Consider the following 18,621-nt stretch of genomic DNA (forward strand, 5'->3'; position numbering starts at 1 on the left):
AACATACTATTAAATTATTTAATATAACATATTAATGTATTATGATATAACGTATTATAATATTATATTTATAGTATAATACAATAATAAAGGTATAAAATATTATAATTATTAGTATAAATTAATTTTTCATAATATAACATAATATTAAATTATTTAAAATAACATATTAATGTATTATGATGTAATGTAATATAATATTATATTTATAGTATAATAAAATAATAATTGTATAAAATATTTTAATTATTAGTGTACATTAATTTTTCATCATCCGAATGACCATTTATCTTTCTAATAATTTTTCTTGCGGAAGGAAGTTTGACGGCTAGAGTTCTTAGCTCCAACAAATTTTTAGGTTTATAAAGGGACAAACTATGTAATTATTATATTTTAATATGGGCATTTTTGTCAAAAATACAGCTTTCCGACAAAGCTGAAAACAGCATTTTCGGAAAGCTCCAAATTGGAGCTTTTCCCCAAAAGCTGTTTTCAGCTTTCCGCAAAAGCTGAAACAGCTTTTAGAAATTTTACCAAACACCATTTTTTATCTAAAAGTACTTTTGGAGGACCAGAAAGTGCTTTTTGGCCCTCCAAAAGCTCCCCCAAACAGGGCCTAAGTACCTCAGTTCAATCTTTCTTTTTCTCTTTCTTATCACTATACCTTTTTCTCCATTTTTATTTGTATGCCTTGCATCATAGAGAACATAGAATTACCACACAAAAAAAAAAAGGAGGAGAGAGAGAGAACGTACTACTTTAGTGTACGTAACTGGACTCTCAAACTATTTAGGGCCTTAGATATTGTACACTGATGTTTCAAACTACTAATTGGTGCACATTTTGACTTCCATGACTAACTAATCTCTTAACAAACCATATGTAGAAGCAATTCTTAAAGTAATATTTTTAGAATAACTTTTATATCGTTTCTTAGCGATATGGTCAAATTTCAATATATGAGTGAACTGTCATCCAACGATGCTATGTCCACCCTATAAATTTATGCGACAAAACCACCACTCATTATAAAATGGCCAAGATTTCAGGTGACACGAGATCTTACCCCAAGTTGATATTTTCTTTTCTCTTTTTGGTTTTTGACGTACAAGTTCTATCATCCATTCCTTTGGTTCATCTTCCATTATTTTCAACTCTGGCTCGCAAGCAGCTAAAAAGACATAAATAACATTGCATAAAAGTTTCAAACGCATTCCAGATTTTAAACATTTCATGGGCGTGGTCTGCGGTCTTGGGCCTCCAATTCAACCGGCTGAATTTGGGGTCAGGAAAAGGACAAGGAGTTACCTCATGGGCACTTGACCTCAGCCCCCTGATATTTTAACAGAACCAAGAACTGAAAATATATATATAAGATCTTATAGTTGAGTCCAGATCTCCTGTGGTACGATTTTTGTACTATGAAAATTTATACTGTCATAGGTAGCTGCCACATCATCTTGAAGACCTGCAGCTCCTCACTTATATTATGATGTTGAAGAAGAGCCACTTGTATCATGATGACGAGGAAGAGCCATTCGTTTTTAAATGCATAATGTGATAAGTATTCAGAATAGTACAAAATTCTATGGTACAAACCTTTCACACCATCTTGATATGAGGATTTTCCCTGCTCCATCCCAGTCCCTGCGGCCTTGAGGCTCACACCTCTGTTTCCTTCCTGATGATGTCAATGGTAAAGTTTTCCACGCTACAATTACAAAATTGCTGAAGTCATTGCTTTCTATTCATCAGTTCTGCTTTATATCAAGCATTGACATGATATTTGTAAAATGACTGAACCACATCCAGACCCCGCCTGACACTCATAAATCTCACCAATTCTCAACCAGTTCATTGATCTGGGGTTGGATAAAGCAATAACAGATAGCACTACTCCTAAATAAATTATTGCAGATATAAAATTATCAAAGGGGATTGTGAAAATCTAAGAATAAGCCGACCAAAGTTCCAGTAACATCATGATTCCACTATAATAGCTTCACTGCAAAATCTTAAAATTGGCCATCGTTGTACGTCATTATAATATATATATATATATATATATATATATATATATATATATAAAAGCAAAAAAGTTATTTGCCCAAGCCTCTATTCAATCAATTATTATATAGCTTTTTTTTTTCCTAAAACCGGCATTTCATACATTAGGAGTACGGATACATCCAATAATATCTGAAAACAAGTTATGGAGTGTCGTAGGTAACTTCTCCTCTTCAGCCCACAGAGTATTTCCGAAGTGGCAGGCCACAAAAGAAGCCACTTAGTCCGCGGCCCCGTTGGCCTCTCTGAACACATACTTAGCCTAAAAGACCACTCCATCTTTCACCATCACCTAAATATTCCAAAGCAGAAGGTGTCCCCTCCACCATTGCTCAAGCCACCCAAAGATTTAGTTTAAAGAATATATATTTTAGATGAATAATGAAAAATGTTAAAAAGTAACTGTTATTTTTATCATGTAATAGTTGTTAACATAGAATAATAATTAGATGATCGTCAGCCTCTAAATTTTTATTGTCTATAACATTATCAATCCTTATGGAGTTGTTATAATAGCTAACACACTATCATATCAGCATTCATTTAAAATTTTAAGTCAACTTGTCTCCATGGGCGAAGAATAAGCAAGCTCTTTATCCTCTGCTTTGCCTCTTCGACTCAGATACTCTTCCTCCAAGGGTCTAACCCGAACACATGGTTGGGAGTTTAGATTTGGTTTCTTTATACTTATTTATACTTATCCGTGAGCAATGATTCTTCCGACGTAGTTAAAGCTTATGACTTTCTTTCTGTGATGTGCCAGTATTTGTCAAAACTATTGATATCAATTGAGGAGTCTCTATCGCCATAATATGTTGTAGAATTTAGTGGGTATTATTATTCTTCAATTGCGGCCTAGATGTTGATAGCTATAGGCTTATAACCTATATCCGAAGAAAGTTTGAGGCTGACAAACGATGGAGGGTCTAAATAGTAGGGCGTTTATGTCACGGTGGAAAAGTCCTTGCAAGCGAAGCATGTGTATAGAGTGGCCAACACCGCAGTGGATTGGATAGCCTCATATGTGGCCAACCATTTCGGGAATTTTTTTTTTTTTTTTTTGACTTCGGAGATATACTTTGAGGGGAGAAGAGGGAAGTACCCGGTGCGCTCCGAAATATATTATTTTTTATTTTTTTGACGGTATCCGTACCATAATGTATGATGCATCCATTTAAAATATTAATAAAAAAAAAGTGTTTGGAAAGGGTGGATCATGTATCAGTATGACTCCTACGGTTTACCCGTTTGTGAATTTCAAGCAAACTGTTCTCGTATCATGCCTATCGAGGGGGGAAATATTTTTTTATTAATTTCAATTTTTTAACAAATATTAGACTCAATTGCCAACGTTGCTTCTTGAGAAGTACAAGAAAAGGACAAGCAATTGGCTTGCTGAATTTTTGGGATGCATGTTGATGACCAAAGGCAGTAACTGTGAAAGATCAGCTGGAGGAGCCTTGGTTGCAGCTAGAACTCATCCTTGAGGTAATGGAATTATTTGTGTATTATCCATTAGATCGAACAAGATTTGGAGAAATTTGAACGCAAGGCTCATTGATAATTTTGTAGCTTGATTTTAACTTGACAGCAAGCCTAATAAAAGAATATAAATTGGTTTACTGTTCTAATTGGCATTGTCAAGCAAGTCTAATTAGTATTATAATGGTTCATACCATAACTAGAGGATCAATTGGCAATGTCAAGCATATGAAATTACTTTAGACCTTACTATGTACAGCTAATTTTGAGTTGTAACTCTATGCGTGGTTGATACGACATTAGTCTAGGAATAAAAATGAGAACTAGGGTTTACACTAGCAGTCACGCTTCTTTGCTTAGAAGCTAAAAATTTTGGATTTGATTTTTGGATGGTGCATCTCTAAAAATTTGGACTTAAATAATTATTATGTAAATGAATCTCCTTTCTCTTCTCTCAAAAGCATAAAAATGTTGATGCCACATTCTTCTACACATGTCTTGCTTAGTATAGTCCCTTGTATATGTAACAATTTGGTACCCTTCATGATTCAATTTCCATAATGAAATTTGGACCAAGAAATTATTCATTCAGCAAGGTAGCTTGCTCTATATAGTTCTTGAATGGCTTGTCTTAATCAAAAGAAATATCAACTAAATTCAATAACCTTGTACTTCGTTCATGAAAAGTGCACATATACGGGCATGTACGGCATCCGTAACTACTTAAGAAAGTTTTTTTTTTTCGGATGTATGGTTTGGAGTGCATATTTTAGTTATATTAGTACTTTGTTATCTTAATCACAAAGCCTTCAAGACAAGCATGTGAGTGCATCCACCTCAAGCAGAGAATGGCAATTAATTAGTTGACTTAAGGAGGAGTTGAATACTGAAACACAGAAGCTGAAATCATTTGGGTTTGTGTCGTAGATTTTTCACAAAATGATTAGCCGCGTCTCCGATGGAACTTAGTACTTAATAACATCACATGTTTCATGACCGATATTTTAGTTGGATGTTATAGGTGTCGCTGTTTGCTCTTTCTTCATGGAACGTGGGAGCATCCAAGCACCCACCGAGAGAGGTACATTTTGTAATGGCTTAGGAGTTAGTTGAATTAACAAGCTAATGAAACAAAAATGCTTGTTAAGCATTGTCTTATATGATGCCACCGTGACAAATTAAAATCTATCGCTGCTTCAAATGAATAGTAAAAAAATTGCATTGGTGGAAATACAACCTAAAAATTATTATTTATTTTTGTAAAATAGTGTTATAAAAAAAATAATATACTAAAATAAATTTAGAAGATTGAAAAAATCTTATCTGGAGATTAAGACGTGTGATGTATACTGTCCTAAAAATATAATTTGACCCCTATAAACGAGTCTATAGTGGTCTCGTCCCCAAGGTATAAAACTTGGCTCAGCCTAATGTTTCTCTAACAAGCACAATTTTTGAGAGGCTTGACTCGGATGATTTTCTTTAGTTACTCAGAAAAGAAAGAAGAAAATGGAAAAAACTTGGAAGAAGAGAATTTTAGAAAAATAATGTCTCAATCCCGGAAGCACTGTACGGTAAGTGTTATGGGGGAATTGAGCCGCCATGCCCCACGTGATCGGCACGCGTATCCAGGAAAGCTACAGCTGCCCTATGATCCAGCACTCCGACCCCGAGTCGGACCTCCTCGGCTCCGCAGCCCGACCCCGGGTCGGCTGCCCTATGATCCAGCACTCCGACCCCGAGTCGGACCTCCTCGGCTCCGCAGCCCGACCCCGGGTCGGCTGCCCTATGATCCAGCACTCCGACCCCGAGTCGGACCTCCTCGGCTCCGCAGCCCGACCCCGGGTCGGCTGCCCTATGATCCAGCACTCCGACCCCGAGTCGGACCTCCTCGGCTCCGCAGCCCGACCCCGGGTCGGCTGCCCTATGATCCAGCATTCCGACCCCGAATCGGAGATCTTTTGATAACGACAGGCTATTCTCCAGAGGCACGCCGCGGCCTCCTGCTCCACTACTCCCTGCAACGGCTGTACCCGATGCTGCCCACGATCTCCTGTATCGACCGTACAAAGCGGAGCTCCACTACGCCCTGCCATGACCGTACCCGGCGCTGCTCCACGACGCCCCGTAACGGCCATGTCAGTGGCCATTCTATCGTGCCCCACGACGACAAACCCCCCTGAGAGACCTCCCAGCCAGGCATATATGCGGCTGGGGGGAGAAGGGGGGGGGTAAGCAATACCTCCCAGAGCACTCTCTCCCACTTGTGATTATCATCTCTCCTCCTCCAATCTCCTCTGACTTGACCGTCGGAGGGCCATCACCACCCTGGTGGTGGTGCAAGGCTTGTTTGCAGGTTCCTTGGCGGAAGGTGGAGCGCAACCAGCACCAACCAAGACAACTCAGGCGGAACCCCGTTCACACCGTCGTGTCAATCGTTCTCGGTTTGGACCACCAGCAACAGTTGGCGCTAGAGGAAGGGCCGAATCTCAGAACGATCGTAATGGCACGGCGAGGTGGTCGCGGAGCTTCCAATGCTTCCGGTCGCGGAGCCTCTCGCGCCTCTGGCCGGGAGGCTGCTGCGTCCCCAACACACTCTCAGCAGCATTCCACCGCTTCTCCTCCCATTCAGACGGTCGAACCTGCTCAGTTCGACCAGCTAGCCCAGCAGGTTCGCACCCTCGCGGAGGCAGTGCAGAATCTGCAGGGTGTGATCTCTCGGGTGCCGCAGCGGGCTCAGGAGCCGCTGCTCCCCGAGCACTCGCCTCTTCCTCACAACCCGCGCTCCTTCCTCTCCCATGGAGAGGAGCGCCGGTGCGGGGAGGATTCTCGAGTGCGGTCCATTCTGCCAGGACCTTCTCATCGGAGCTGCGCGGGGTACGAGAGGCGGACCCGGGCGCGTTCTCAGACACCCCAGTCCTCGAGGGGCCCGCACTCCAGTCGGTCCCCCTCGCGCCGCTCCTTCTCTCCCACCCACCGGTCGCGCTCCCTGGACCGGCGGGTGGACGATCTCCACAGACAGCTCCAGGTCCTGAAGGGCCACTCCAAAGATCCCTTCGCCGACTTGGAAATCTCCTCCCAGCCGGCGCTTGCCTCAAGGATCCTGCGAACCCTAAACCCGCCGGGGTTCAAAATGCCGGCGATCGAACCCTACGACGGGGCGGCGGACCCACGGGACCACGTGGAGAGTTTCAGGACTCTTATGCTCCTCCATGGAGCATCGGATCCTCTCCTCTGCAAGGCCTTCCCGGCGACCCTCCGCGGCCCGGCAAGGGCGTGGTTCGCCGGCCTGGAGGCTAATTCCATCCAGTCCTTCCACCAGTTCACCCGTCTCTTCATCAGCCATTTCGCCGTCAGTAGCCGGCGAAGACTGGTCTCCGACTCCCTCTTCGATGTCCGGCAGAACGAGGGAGAGAGCCTGCGGGATTATCTCACCCGCTTCAACAAGGCAACACTGGAGGTCCGGAATTTGAGCCAGGAGGTGGCTCTCTCAGCCCTGAAGCGAGGCTTCCGGAAGGGCAGACTCACCTTCTCCCTGGACAAACGTCTGCCGCGGAGCTTCCCGGAGCTGTTGTCTCGGGCAAACCAGTATGCAGACGCCGAGGAGGCAGCCTCCCACCGGAACAAGGAGGCCGCCGAAGCCCCTCTAAAGCCCGGGAAGAAAAGGCGAAAAGAGGCACCCCAGAGGAGGAGCCCGACGCCTCAACGCCGGCGCAGAAGCCCGTCACCAGCAAGGAACCACGGCGCCACACGCCCTCGTTCTCCGCACCGACGCTTCAACCGGTACACCCCACTCCTGGCCCCCCGGGCCCAGATCCTCATGGAGGTCAAGGGGCGGGAGGACCTCCCGGCCCCGAGGCAGATGAAGAAGATCCCTGGGAGGAAGCCTTCTCGGGCGTACTGTGAGTACCACCGAGACCACGGCCACGATACCGAAGACTGCTTCCAGCTTCGGGACGAGATCGAGGCTCTCATTCGCCGAGGACGTCTCGGTCGATATGTAAACGACCGACGTCCCCCCGCAGACCCGCGTCCAGCCAACCCGGCCCCTCAGGAGCCTCGGGAGCAGAATCGACCCGTTGCGGGAGTGATCCACACCATCACTGGGGGCTGCTCTCGGCCCGTGAGGAACGCAGGGGGCTCGGCGGAAGTATCAGGAGTGGCCGTCGCGAAGAGGCAGCGGGTCGGAAATGTAATCACTTTTTGTGATGAAGATGTAAAGGGGGTTCAGACTCCCCACGATGACGCCATGGTGATCTCTCTCACTATGGCGGACTATGATGTAAGGCGTGTTCTTGTGGATAGTGGAAGCTCAGCTGATATTTTGTATTACGAGGCCTTCCAAAAGATGGGCTTTTCCCGACAATTGTTGCACAAAACATCCACCCCCCTCATAGGATTCACTGGAGACGCTATCTCGGCCGAAGGTGTCATCGAGCTGCCTGTGACTGCGGGCATTGCACCCGCAGAAGCCACGGTGCGGCTCGGGTTCTTGGTCGTCCGTGTCCCCTCGGCCTACAACGCTATCCTCGGACGACCCGGACTGAACGCCCTTCGCGCGGTGGTTTCTACCTACCATTTGCTCATGCGGTTCCCCACAGCGGCCGGGATTGGAGAGGTCCGAGGTGACCAGCCGACCGCACGGCAGTGTTTCCTAGCAACTCTCAAAGGGAAGAAGCCCATGGAGGCCCTAAGCGTCGAGTCACTTGACGCCAGAGACGAAGTGGCCTTGCGGCACGGGGAGCCGGCCGAGGGCGTAATCGAAGTTCCCCTCGAAGAAGACCGCCCGGACCGCACGGTCCGGGTCGGCGCCAACCTCGACTTGGAAGCTCGGCTCCGGTTAGTGGAATTACTCCGAGCCAATGCAGATGTGTTTGCCTGGTCGGCGGCCGATGTACCTGGGATCGACCCGGAGGTCGTTTCTCACGCCCTCAACGTCGACCCGACCCACCGACCAGTAAAGCAAAAGAAGAGACACTGTGCCCCGGATCGGATCCGGGTGGTCGACCAGGAGGTAGACAAACTCTTGGAGGCAGGTTTCATAAGAGAGGTGAGCTACCCCGAGTGGCTGGCAAACGTCGTACTTGTCCGGAAGGCGAGCGGGAAGTGGAGGATGTGCGTCGACTACACCGACCTGAACAAGGCGTGCCCCAAGGATAGCTTTCCGCTTCCACGGATAGACCAACTGGTCGACGCGACTTCCGGATATCAGCTACTGTCTTTTATGGACGCCTTCTCCGGCTACAACCAAATAATGATGGCTCCACAGGACGAGGAGAAAACTGCCTTCATAACAGACCGGGGGCTGTACTGTTACAAGGTAATGCCCTTCGGTCTGAAGAACGCTGGCGCCACTTACCAGCGCCTCGTCAATAAAATCTTCAAGGAGCAGATCGGCCGGAATATGGAGGTGTACGTGGACGATATGCTGGTAAAAAGCCGCCATGCAGACCAGCACATTGCAGATCTGGAGGAGACTTTCACCACCTTGCGAAAGTTTCGCATGAAGCTAAACCCAGCGAAGTGCGCTTTTGGTGCTTCGGCCGGGAGGTTCCTCGGTTTCATTGTCAACCAGCGCGGGATCGAGGCCAACCCGGACAAGATCAAAGCCATCCAAGATATGTCCCCTCCGACCAAAGTGAAGGAGGTTCAGGAGCTCGCTGGAAGGGTCGCCGCGCTCGGACGATTTGTGGCAAAGTCGGCCGAACGCTGCCAACCATTCTTCAAGGTGTTGAAGCGCCCAAAAGACTTCCTCTGGACGGCCGAATGCCATGCGGCGTTCGACCAGCTCAAGGAGTACATGGCGTCTCCTCCCCTGTTGTCCAAGCCGCAAGAGGGGGAGATGCTCTACCTTTACCTGGCGGTCTCCCCAACCGCAGTCAGCGCAGTACTGGTTCGGGAAGAGGCAAGACTTCAGAAGCCTGTATACTACATCAGCCGAGTCCTCCGGAATGCCGAGACGCGGTACACGAAGGCTGAGAAGATCGCCTTCGCGCTGCTGACTGCGACCAGGAGGCTTCGCCCCTATTTCCAGGCTCATTCTGTCACCCTTTTGACCGATCAACCACTGCGGCAGATTCTCAGCAATCCAGAGAATGCGGGACGGCTGGTGAAGTGGGCAGTAGAACTTGGTGAGTTCGACATCCGCTACCAGCCCCGACCAGCCATCAAGGCCCAGGTACTCGCGGACTTTCTCGCTGAGTGCACTGTGCAGGAGGCGGAACCTAAGCCGCCGGAGACACCCAGCCTCGATCTCCCGATCTGGACGCTCCACATTGACGGGTCGTCGAACCCTGAAGGTGGAGGGGCTGGGCTGGTCCTCACCAATCCCGATGGAGTGATAGCCGAGTATGCCTTGAGGTTCGGATTTCCAGTGACCAACAATGAGGCGGAGTACGAGGCCCTAGTCGCGGGACTCAAACTCGCCAAGGAGCTCGGCATCCGGCGTCTGAAAGTCTTCACCGACTCCCAGCTGGTGGTCGGGCAGGTTCGAGGGGAGTTCGAGGCGCGGAGCCCGACCATGCAGAGCTACGTCCGGAAGGTGCAAACACTCATTCCCGACCTCGGCAGTGTTGACATTCAGCAGGTCCCGAGGAGCGAAAATGCCAGGGCCGACAGGTTGTCCCGCCTAGTGGACGCAGACGCGCACAACTTGTCGAGGGCAATCTACCTGGAGACCCTGGATGCCCCGAGCATTGACGGGGCTGGAGCGGTGATGGCAATTGATCCGGAGCCGTCTTGGATGGACCCGCTCGTCGCCTACCTCGCCGAAGGAATCCTCCCTGAAGACGAAGATCAGGCCCGGCGGCTTGTAAAGAAGTCCGCCCACTACGTACTTTATGAAGGGAGGCTGTATCGGACCTCGTTTACCGCCCCCCTCTTAAGGTGCCTCCGCCCCGCGGAAGCGGCCTACGCCCTCGGCGAAGTCCACGAAGGCATCTGCGGATCGCACTTGGGGGCTAGGTCCTTGGCGCATAAGATCATGAGGCAAGGCTACTATTGGCCGACCTTGATGGAGGACTCGAAGGACCACGTGCGGAAATGCGACGCCTGCCAGCGCCACGCCAACGTCCAGAGAGTCCCCTCTGTCCCCTTGGCGCCAATCACCGCGCCCTGGCCCTTCGCACAATGGGGAATGGATATCCTCGGACCATTCCCCGTCGCTTCGGCCCAGCGGAAATTTTTGATTGTCGCCATCGACTACTTCACCAAGTGGGTGGAGGCAGAGCCACTGGCCACCATCACGGAGGCACAAGTCCGGAAGTTCGTGAAGAAGAACATCATTGTCCGATTTGGAGTACCTCGGGTCCTCATCTCGGATAACGGTCGACAGTTTGATAACAAGCACTTCCGGGACTTCTGCGAGGAATTTGGGATCGAGCATCGGTTCACATCCGTGTCGCATCCCCAAACCAACGGCGAGGCCGAGGTCACAAATCGGACAATCCTCCAAGGTATCAAAGCGCGGATCGGCCGGACGGGGCAAGCTTGGGTCGAGGAACTCGAGAATGTCCTTTGGGCGTATCGGACCACACAACGGACTCCTACTGGAGAGACGCCTTTCAGCCTAACCTATGGCACGGAAGCCGTTGCCCCCGTGGAGCTCGGACTCCCCTCGCCTCGGGTGGCCGCGCACCGACCCGAGGCCAATTCAGAGCAACTCCGAGGGAACTTGGATCTCTTGGAAGAGGCAAGGGAAATGGCTCAGGTACGGATGGCAATGTATCAGCAGAGGGTGGCCCGATATTACAACTCCAAAGTCCGACCGAAGCTTTTCAGAATTGGAGATCTGGTGCTGAGGCGAGCTAAGGCATCTCAACCTACGGAAGGTGGGAAGCTAGCGCCAAATTGGGAAGGCCCGTATAAAGTTCGTTGGGTAAACCGACCTGGCTCCTACCAGTTGGAAGCCCTAGATGGCCGAGAAATTCCAAGGGGCTGGAATTCCGCTAACCTGCGGATGTATTACCAGTAGAACAACAAGGCCAGAAAGACAATTTAAAAAGGTGCAATACTTTTCATTTCAATAATTTCTGGTTACAGTGGCGTGCTCGTGTGATTACAAGGAATTCCCAGAGGGGAATTAGGGAGTAAAGAAAGTAAAGAAGAGGTGGGGACCCAAACCCTCAACCCAGGGCGGCTGCAGTCCCACCAGAAGTGGGTGCTTCTAACCGGAGGCGCCATCCAGCACCTCACCAAAAAGAGGAGGAGCCGCCGCAGAAGAAGCTCCCGCTGCCCCCAGGGGAACGCCGCCTCCAAAGGATATTCCCATCTTCCCCAGTGGTAGGAAAGAGAAGGGATTCGAGGGGGAAGAGTATATGGAGGCGCGGTCCCGGATTGAGCGTCCGGCGCAGAGCTCAACCGGGAGGCTGAACTTCAAGGAGGGGAGATGTGATCCCGGATGAAACGCCTAGAGCGGAGTTCCGCCGGGGAGACCCTCCTTGTTGATCCCAGATGAAACGGCTAGTTGGCTGAAGTTGTAAGGGGAGCGCCTCCCCTTTCCTTCGACAGGAGTCTCTCAGTCATATGCCAAGGAGGAGGTCCGCGATCCATGGCAACCTGCAGCTCCGGCTTAGCAAATTCCATCGTACCTGCACCTGTATTTATAGCCAAGCTGCGGCCCCCTGGTAGTTCCGATACGGGTGGCTCCAATAAATGCAGGCGCACTGAATCCGGAGCCGTTCCGGCTCCCGAGGCGTATCTCCCCGCGATTTCCTAAGCGTCATTCTCCTTAAATCGCATTCTTTGTGCAGGACGATCCGGGTGACGTATACCCCTAGGTCCACGTGTCTCCGCTCGCGCCCAGGCCGCATCCTCCTCGAAGAACCCGCGTATCGCGGCCGCTCAACTAACACTCCTCACCAGCAGCAACTGGCGATCCGATTTCCCAGGTAACGCATTAATTAGCGTTTAATACCCTTCTCGTGTTCCCCCCAGGCAACGCTTGGAGGAGAGGAGAAACACGGTCGCGGCTGGGCACAGAGAAACCCCGATGGGCGGCGAGCGACAAGTGGCCGACCAACGAGTGGAATTTCCCTGAGGCTTGACAACCCTCAGATGCCTGGCTAACCCGATGATCATCCCGGGAGCAGACTAGCCGGAAGCCCCGACCGGTCGCCTCGGCTTGCGCCAGCCTAGGCCGACCAACGAGCGGAATTTCCCTGAGGCTTGACACCCTCGGATGCCTGGCTAACCCGATGATCATCCCGGGAGCAGACTAGCCGGAAGCCCCGACCGGTCGCCTCGGCTTGCGCCAGCCTTGGCCGACCAACGAGCGGAATTTCCCTGAGGCTTGACAACCCTCAGATGCCTGGCTAACCCGATGATCATCCCGGGAGCAGACTAGCCGGAAGCCCCGACCGGTCGCCTCGGCTTGCGCCAGCCTTGGCCGACCAACGAGCGGAATTTCCCTGAGGCTTGACAACCCTCAGATGCCTGGCTAACCCGATGATCATCCCGGGAGCAGACTAGCCGGAAGCCCCGACCGGTCGCCTCGGCTTGCGCCAGCCTAGGCCGACCAACGAGTGGAATCTCCCGAGGCTCGGCCCTCGGATGCCTGGCTAACCCGATGATCATCCCGGGAGCAGACTAGCCGGAAGCCCCGACCGGTCGCCTCGGCTTGCGCCAGCCTAGGCCGACCAACGAGTGGAATCTCCCGAGGCTCGGCCCTCGGATGCCTGGCTAACCCGATGATCATCCCGGGAGCAGACTAGCCGGAAGCCCCGACCGGTCGCCTCGGCTTGCGCCAGCCTTGGCCGACCAACGAGTGGAATCTCCCGAGGCTCGGCCCTCGGATGCCTGGCTAACCCGATGATCATCCCGGGAGCAGACTAGCCGGAAGCCCCGACCGGTCGCCTCGGCTTGCGCCAGCCTAGGCCGACCAACGAGTGGAATCTCCCGAGGCTCGGCCCTCGGATGCCTGGCTAACCCGATGATCATCCCGGGAGCAGACTAGCCGGAAGCCCCGACCGGTCGCCTCGGATTGCGCCAGCCTTGGCCGACCAACGAGTGGAATCTCCCGAGGCTCGGCCCTCGGATGCCTGGCTAACCCGATGATCATCCCGGGAGCAGACTAGCCGGAAGCCCCGACCGGTCGCCTCGGCTTGCGCCAGCCTTGGCCGACCAACGAGCGGAATTTCCCTGAGGCTTGACAACCCTCAGATGCCTGGCTAACCCGATGATCATCCCGGGAGCAGACTAGCCGGAAGCCCCGACCGGTCGCTTCGGCTTGCGCCAGCCTTGGCCGACCAGCGAGCGGAAGAATTTCCTGAGGCCTAACCCTCGGATGCCTGGCTTAGCGCCGGAAGAATTTCCTGAGGCCTAACCCTCGGATGCCTGGCTTAGCGCCGGAAGAATTTCCTGAGGCCTAACCCTCGGATGCCTGGCTTAGCGCCGGAAGAATTTCCTGAGGCCTAACCCTCGGATGCCTGGCCTAGCGCCGGAAGAGTTTCCTGAGGCCTAACCCTCGGATGCCTGGCTTAGCGCCGGAAGAGTTTTCTGAGGCCTAACCCTCGGATGCCTGGCTTAGCGCCGGAAGAATTTCCTGAGGCCTAACCCTCGGATGCCTGGCTTAGCGCCGGAAGAATTTCCTGAGGCCTAACCCTCGGATGCCTGGCTTAGCGCCGGAAGAATTTCCTGAGGCCTAACCCTCGGATGCCTGGCCTAGCGCCGGAAGAGTTTCCTGAGGCCTAACCCTCGGATGCCTGGCTCAGCGCCGGAAGAGTTTCCTGAGGCCTAACCCTCGGGTGGCCTGGCTTAGCGCCGGAAGAATTTCCTGAGGCCTAACCCTCAGATGCCTGGCTTAGCGCCGGAAGAGTTTCCTGAGGCCTAACCCTCGGATGCCTGGCCTAGCGCCGGAAGAGTTTCCTGAGGCCTAACCCTCGGATGCCTGGCTCAGCGCCGGAAGAGTTTCCTGAGGCCTAACCCTCGGATGCCTGGCTTAGCGCCGGAAGAATTTCCTGAGGCCTAACCCTCGGATGCCTGGCTTAGCGCCGGAAGAATTTCCTGAGGCCTAACCCTCGGATGCCTGGCTTAGCGCCGGAAGGAGTTTCTTGAGGTTTAACCCTCGGATGCCTGGCCTAGCGCCGGAAGAACTTCGGGAATCAAAAGTCAGCAAGAAGCAACCAAGAGCTAAAAAAAAAAAAAAAAAAAAAAAAAAAAAAAGAGGACGAGGGCGAGATGAAGAAATATTCAACGTGCATTAATTTTCAGGGCCGAGGCCCATACAATTGGGCAAAACGCCGACATACAAAAATAAAAAAGACAATGAAAGGTACAAGAGGTCAGCTTGGAGGAACTCCCGGGTCGGGAACGCCGGGCTCGTCCGCGGGAGGTAGGGAAGCAGCAGGAGAACCAGCAGGCGATGGCGCCGGAGAGGAGTCCAGGAGGGAGATCTCGCTCAGGTCAACTTCGGGATACTTAGCCGACACCCTTGCCAGGCCCTCCTCGAAGCCCAAGGTGAAGGCTTCGGCCCCCGCGTCCGACGCGTCATGGACAAACTCGTCAGACTGGCGATAGGTCCGCACTGCCTCCGACATATCATGGGCGAACTCGGCGGACTGGCGATAAGCCTCTACCGCCTGACGCCCGATTTCCGCCCTCTTCTCGGCCAGCTCCGCCTCAGCTCGCTCCATAATCTGAGCCTTGGCCTCCAAGACCTTCGCCACAATCCGGCCTTCGGCCTCAGAGGAGACCCTCAGCAGATCAGCCTGAGCCTCTTTATGCTTCGCCTCGGTAGCAACCCGAGCGGCCTCGGCTTCCTTCAGGCGCGAACGGAGCTCTTGGACGTCCGTGCATGACTTCTCCAGGGCCGACTCCAGTTCGCCTAGTTTGGCTTCAAAAGAGCGGATTCGGACGCAGGCGTTGTCGGCAGACCGCTGGGCCTTCTCCCACCGCTCTCGATAGTCCGCGATCTTCCGGGACTGCTTTTCAGCCCGTTCCTCCGCCTTCTTGACCCTGCTTTCGAGGCCCGAGGCGGCTTTGAGTTGCTCCCGAGCCTCTGACAGTTGCTCCTCCAGGGCGGCGAAGCCGAGTGCCCGCTCTTCGGCCTCCCGGAGCCTCGCCTCGAGGTCCCCGGTCGTCCTGCCTGCCGCAGCCCGGCCTCCCCCTTCCATTGCTTTCAGCCGGTCCTCGGCCTTCGCCAAAAGCCCCGCCTGTTCCTTGTAGCACTCCTCCAGACGGATCATGTACTGGGCGAGCTAAGAAATAGGAAAAATAAGGGAGTCAGGCGGAGAACAACAGAGCCAATAAATGGTGAAAGACGGCCAGAAGAACACTCACCGACATGAGACAGACGCAGCTGGCGGCCCCAACGTCAGAGACATCCAACTCCCGGACCCGCCGACGGTCCTTCTCCAGCAACACTGTTTCGATGAGATTTCGGGCGCCATCGGTAGTGAAGGCAGACCCCGATTTCTCCCCGGAGCCGGATGGTGGTTCTGCAGCCTTACCCTTATCCATCGCCTGGGGAAGAGTCCGGCTGATCGCGCTCGGGGCGGGGGTCGCCCCAGGAATTGATAGGGTCCCGCTCGGCCGGGGCCTCGGCGCGTCCCTCCTCGAGTCATCAGGAGCCGACCGAGTCGAAGGCCGGGTCGGGGACCGATCACGTCCGACCCGTCCGTCTTGAGCAGGCTCAGGTGGCACCTCCGGAGTAGCGGCAACCTTACCACCGGAGGGCTGATACAGCGTCAGCTGCCGGTCGGTGCCCACGACATCTCCCTGACCGGTGGGCCCGGACTCGTCGGTCGGCATCGGAGGTATCTCCTTACGGGACTTCTTCGCCGGTGGGGCCCCGCTCGGAAGAGCTCGTTTCCTCCTCCGGACTGCTTCCAGCAGGGACGCCCTACCAACAGCCTTCGACTTCACCGACCGCATGACGTCGTCGACCTCTGCAAGAAGGACGGGATGGTCAGGGACTGAGAAACCGAAAGGAAGAAGGAACGAAAGAGAAGAAAAGAGCTAAAGAAACGATGGCGGACTCACGGTCGGTGGGGACCGAGCTCAAACCGACGTTCACCAAGGTATCCTCAGAAATAAGGCGGCCCACCGGGGGAAGCTGGCCCTCGGCGACCAACCCCTTCAAGGCGGCGACGCCCTCGGATTCCTCCCTCGACAACTTCGACAGGCCAATTGGGGACTTCACCGGCGTCCCCCAGATTGCCCTGATTTCCCAGGAGGGGTCTGCATCAACGAAAAAGAAGCGCTCCTTCCAGTGGTGAATGGAGGTAGGACCCTCCTTGACAAGGCCGCACCCTCGCCGCGCTGCGAAGCACCACCACCCTTTGTCCTGGGGGTGGCCGCTCAGGCCGTAGAGCTCCCAGAAAACGTTCAAGGTGGCGGGAATCGCATGCAAGCGACAGAGAACCTGGAAGACCGTCAGAGCACGCCACGAGTTCGGCACCAGTTGCGTCGGTGCCATTCCTAAACCCCGGAGCACCTGTAAGACTAGGTCTGAAGGGGGAAAGCGGAACCCGGCCTGGAGGATGCCCTCATTGATGGCGATCTTCCCTCGAGGAGGATGAGACATCCTCTCCTCAGGCCCTGGGAGCGTGACATTGCAGGCCTCGGGAAGGTGGTACCGAGCCACAAATCCGTCTAAGTCCTCGGCGACCAGTTTTGACTTGATGCTATCTGCTCCCACTTCGCCCATCCCTAATGGCCAATCTACGGTCAGGACGGGGTCAAGAAGGAGGGAAAGGCCGGAACGACTGGGGTGCACTAGTACAAAAAGAAAAAGTATGAAGAGCTCAAAGTAGAAGAGTGGGAAACTCACTTGAAGAGGAGGAAGAACGGCTCCGAGAGCGTCAAAGGAAAAGCAAGCGAACGTTTCGGCGGCAACAATGGTAGCGCAAAGGAGAAACTCGAAAATGTCCGTAAAGAAGAAGACGGACGGGGGAGGGCCCCCGATTAAATAGGCGAAAGGGCAAGTGACACCTCGATGACGCCAGAAGACGCCTGGCCGCCGAAGGGTCGCTCGCACCCCAAAGGCGAATCGACACCATTAAGGAAGGATGTCCGCCGAAATCCTCAGGTTGCCAGGTCAGCAGCAACCGCCATACGCCATAAAGAAGGCGGGAAGCTTGAAGCGCGCGCGCCTCTCCGAAGGATGGCGGCAATCTCGAAACATCACTCCCTTCACCTGTTCCCCTTCTGGTTCCAGGCTCGGAAGTGGGGGGCTACTGTTATGGGGGAATTGAGCCGCCATGCCCCACGTGATCGGCACGCGTATCCAGGAAAGCTACAACTGCCCTATGATCCAGCACTCCGACCCCGAGTCGGACCTCCTCGGCTCCGCAGCCCGACCCCGGGTCGGCTGCCCTATGATCCAGCACTCCGACCCCGAGTCGGACCTCCTCGGCTCCGCAGCCCGACCCCGGGTCGGCTGCCCTATGATCCAGCACTCCGACCCCGAGTCGGACCTCCTCGGCTTCGCAGCCCGACCCCGGGTCGGCTGCCCTATGATCCAGCATTCCGACCCCGAGTCGGAGATCTTTTGATAACGACAGGCTATTCTCCAGAGGCACGCCGCGGCCTCCTGCTCCACTACTCCCTGCAACGGCTGTACCCGATGCTGCCCACGATCTCCTGTATCAACCGTACAAAGCGGAGCTCCACTACGCCCTGCCATGACCGTACCCAGCGCTGCTCCACGACGCCCCGTAACGGCCATGTCAGTGGCCATTCTATCATGCCCCACGACGACAAACCCCCCCGGAGAGACCTCCCAGCCAGGTATATATGCGGCTGGGGGGAGAAGGGGGGGTAAGCAATACCTCCCAGAGCACTCTCTCCCACTTGTGATTATCATCTCTCCTCCTCCAATCTCCTCTGACTGGACCGTCGGAGGGCCATCACCACCCTGGTGGTGGTGCAAGGCTTGTTTGCAGGTTCCTTGGCGGAAGGTGGAGCGCAACCAGCACCAACCAAGACAACTCAGGCGGAACCCCGTTCACACCGTCGTGTCAATCGTTCTCGGTTTGGACCACCAGCAACAATTTCTATGTGCTTGATATGGAGAATGGTGATCAAACTGCTCCTATTTTGTTAGGAAGACCATTCTTAAAGACATCCAAGACT

The sequence above is a fragment of the Phoenix dactylifera genome, unplaced genomic scaffold, assembly GCF_009389715.1.
Source record: "Phoenix dactylifera cultivar Barhee BC4 unplaced genomic scaffold, palm_55x_up_171113_PBpolish2nd_filt_p 001462F, whole genome shotgun sequence".
Lineage (NCBI taxonomy): Eukaryota > Viridiplantae > Streptophyta > Magnoliopsida > Arecales > Arecaceae > Phoenix > Phoenix dactylifera.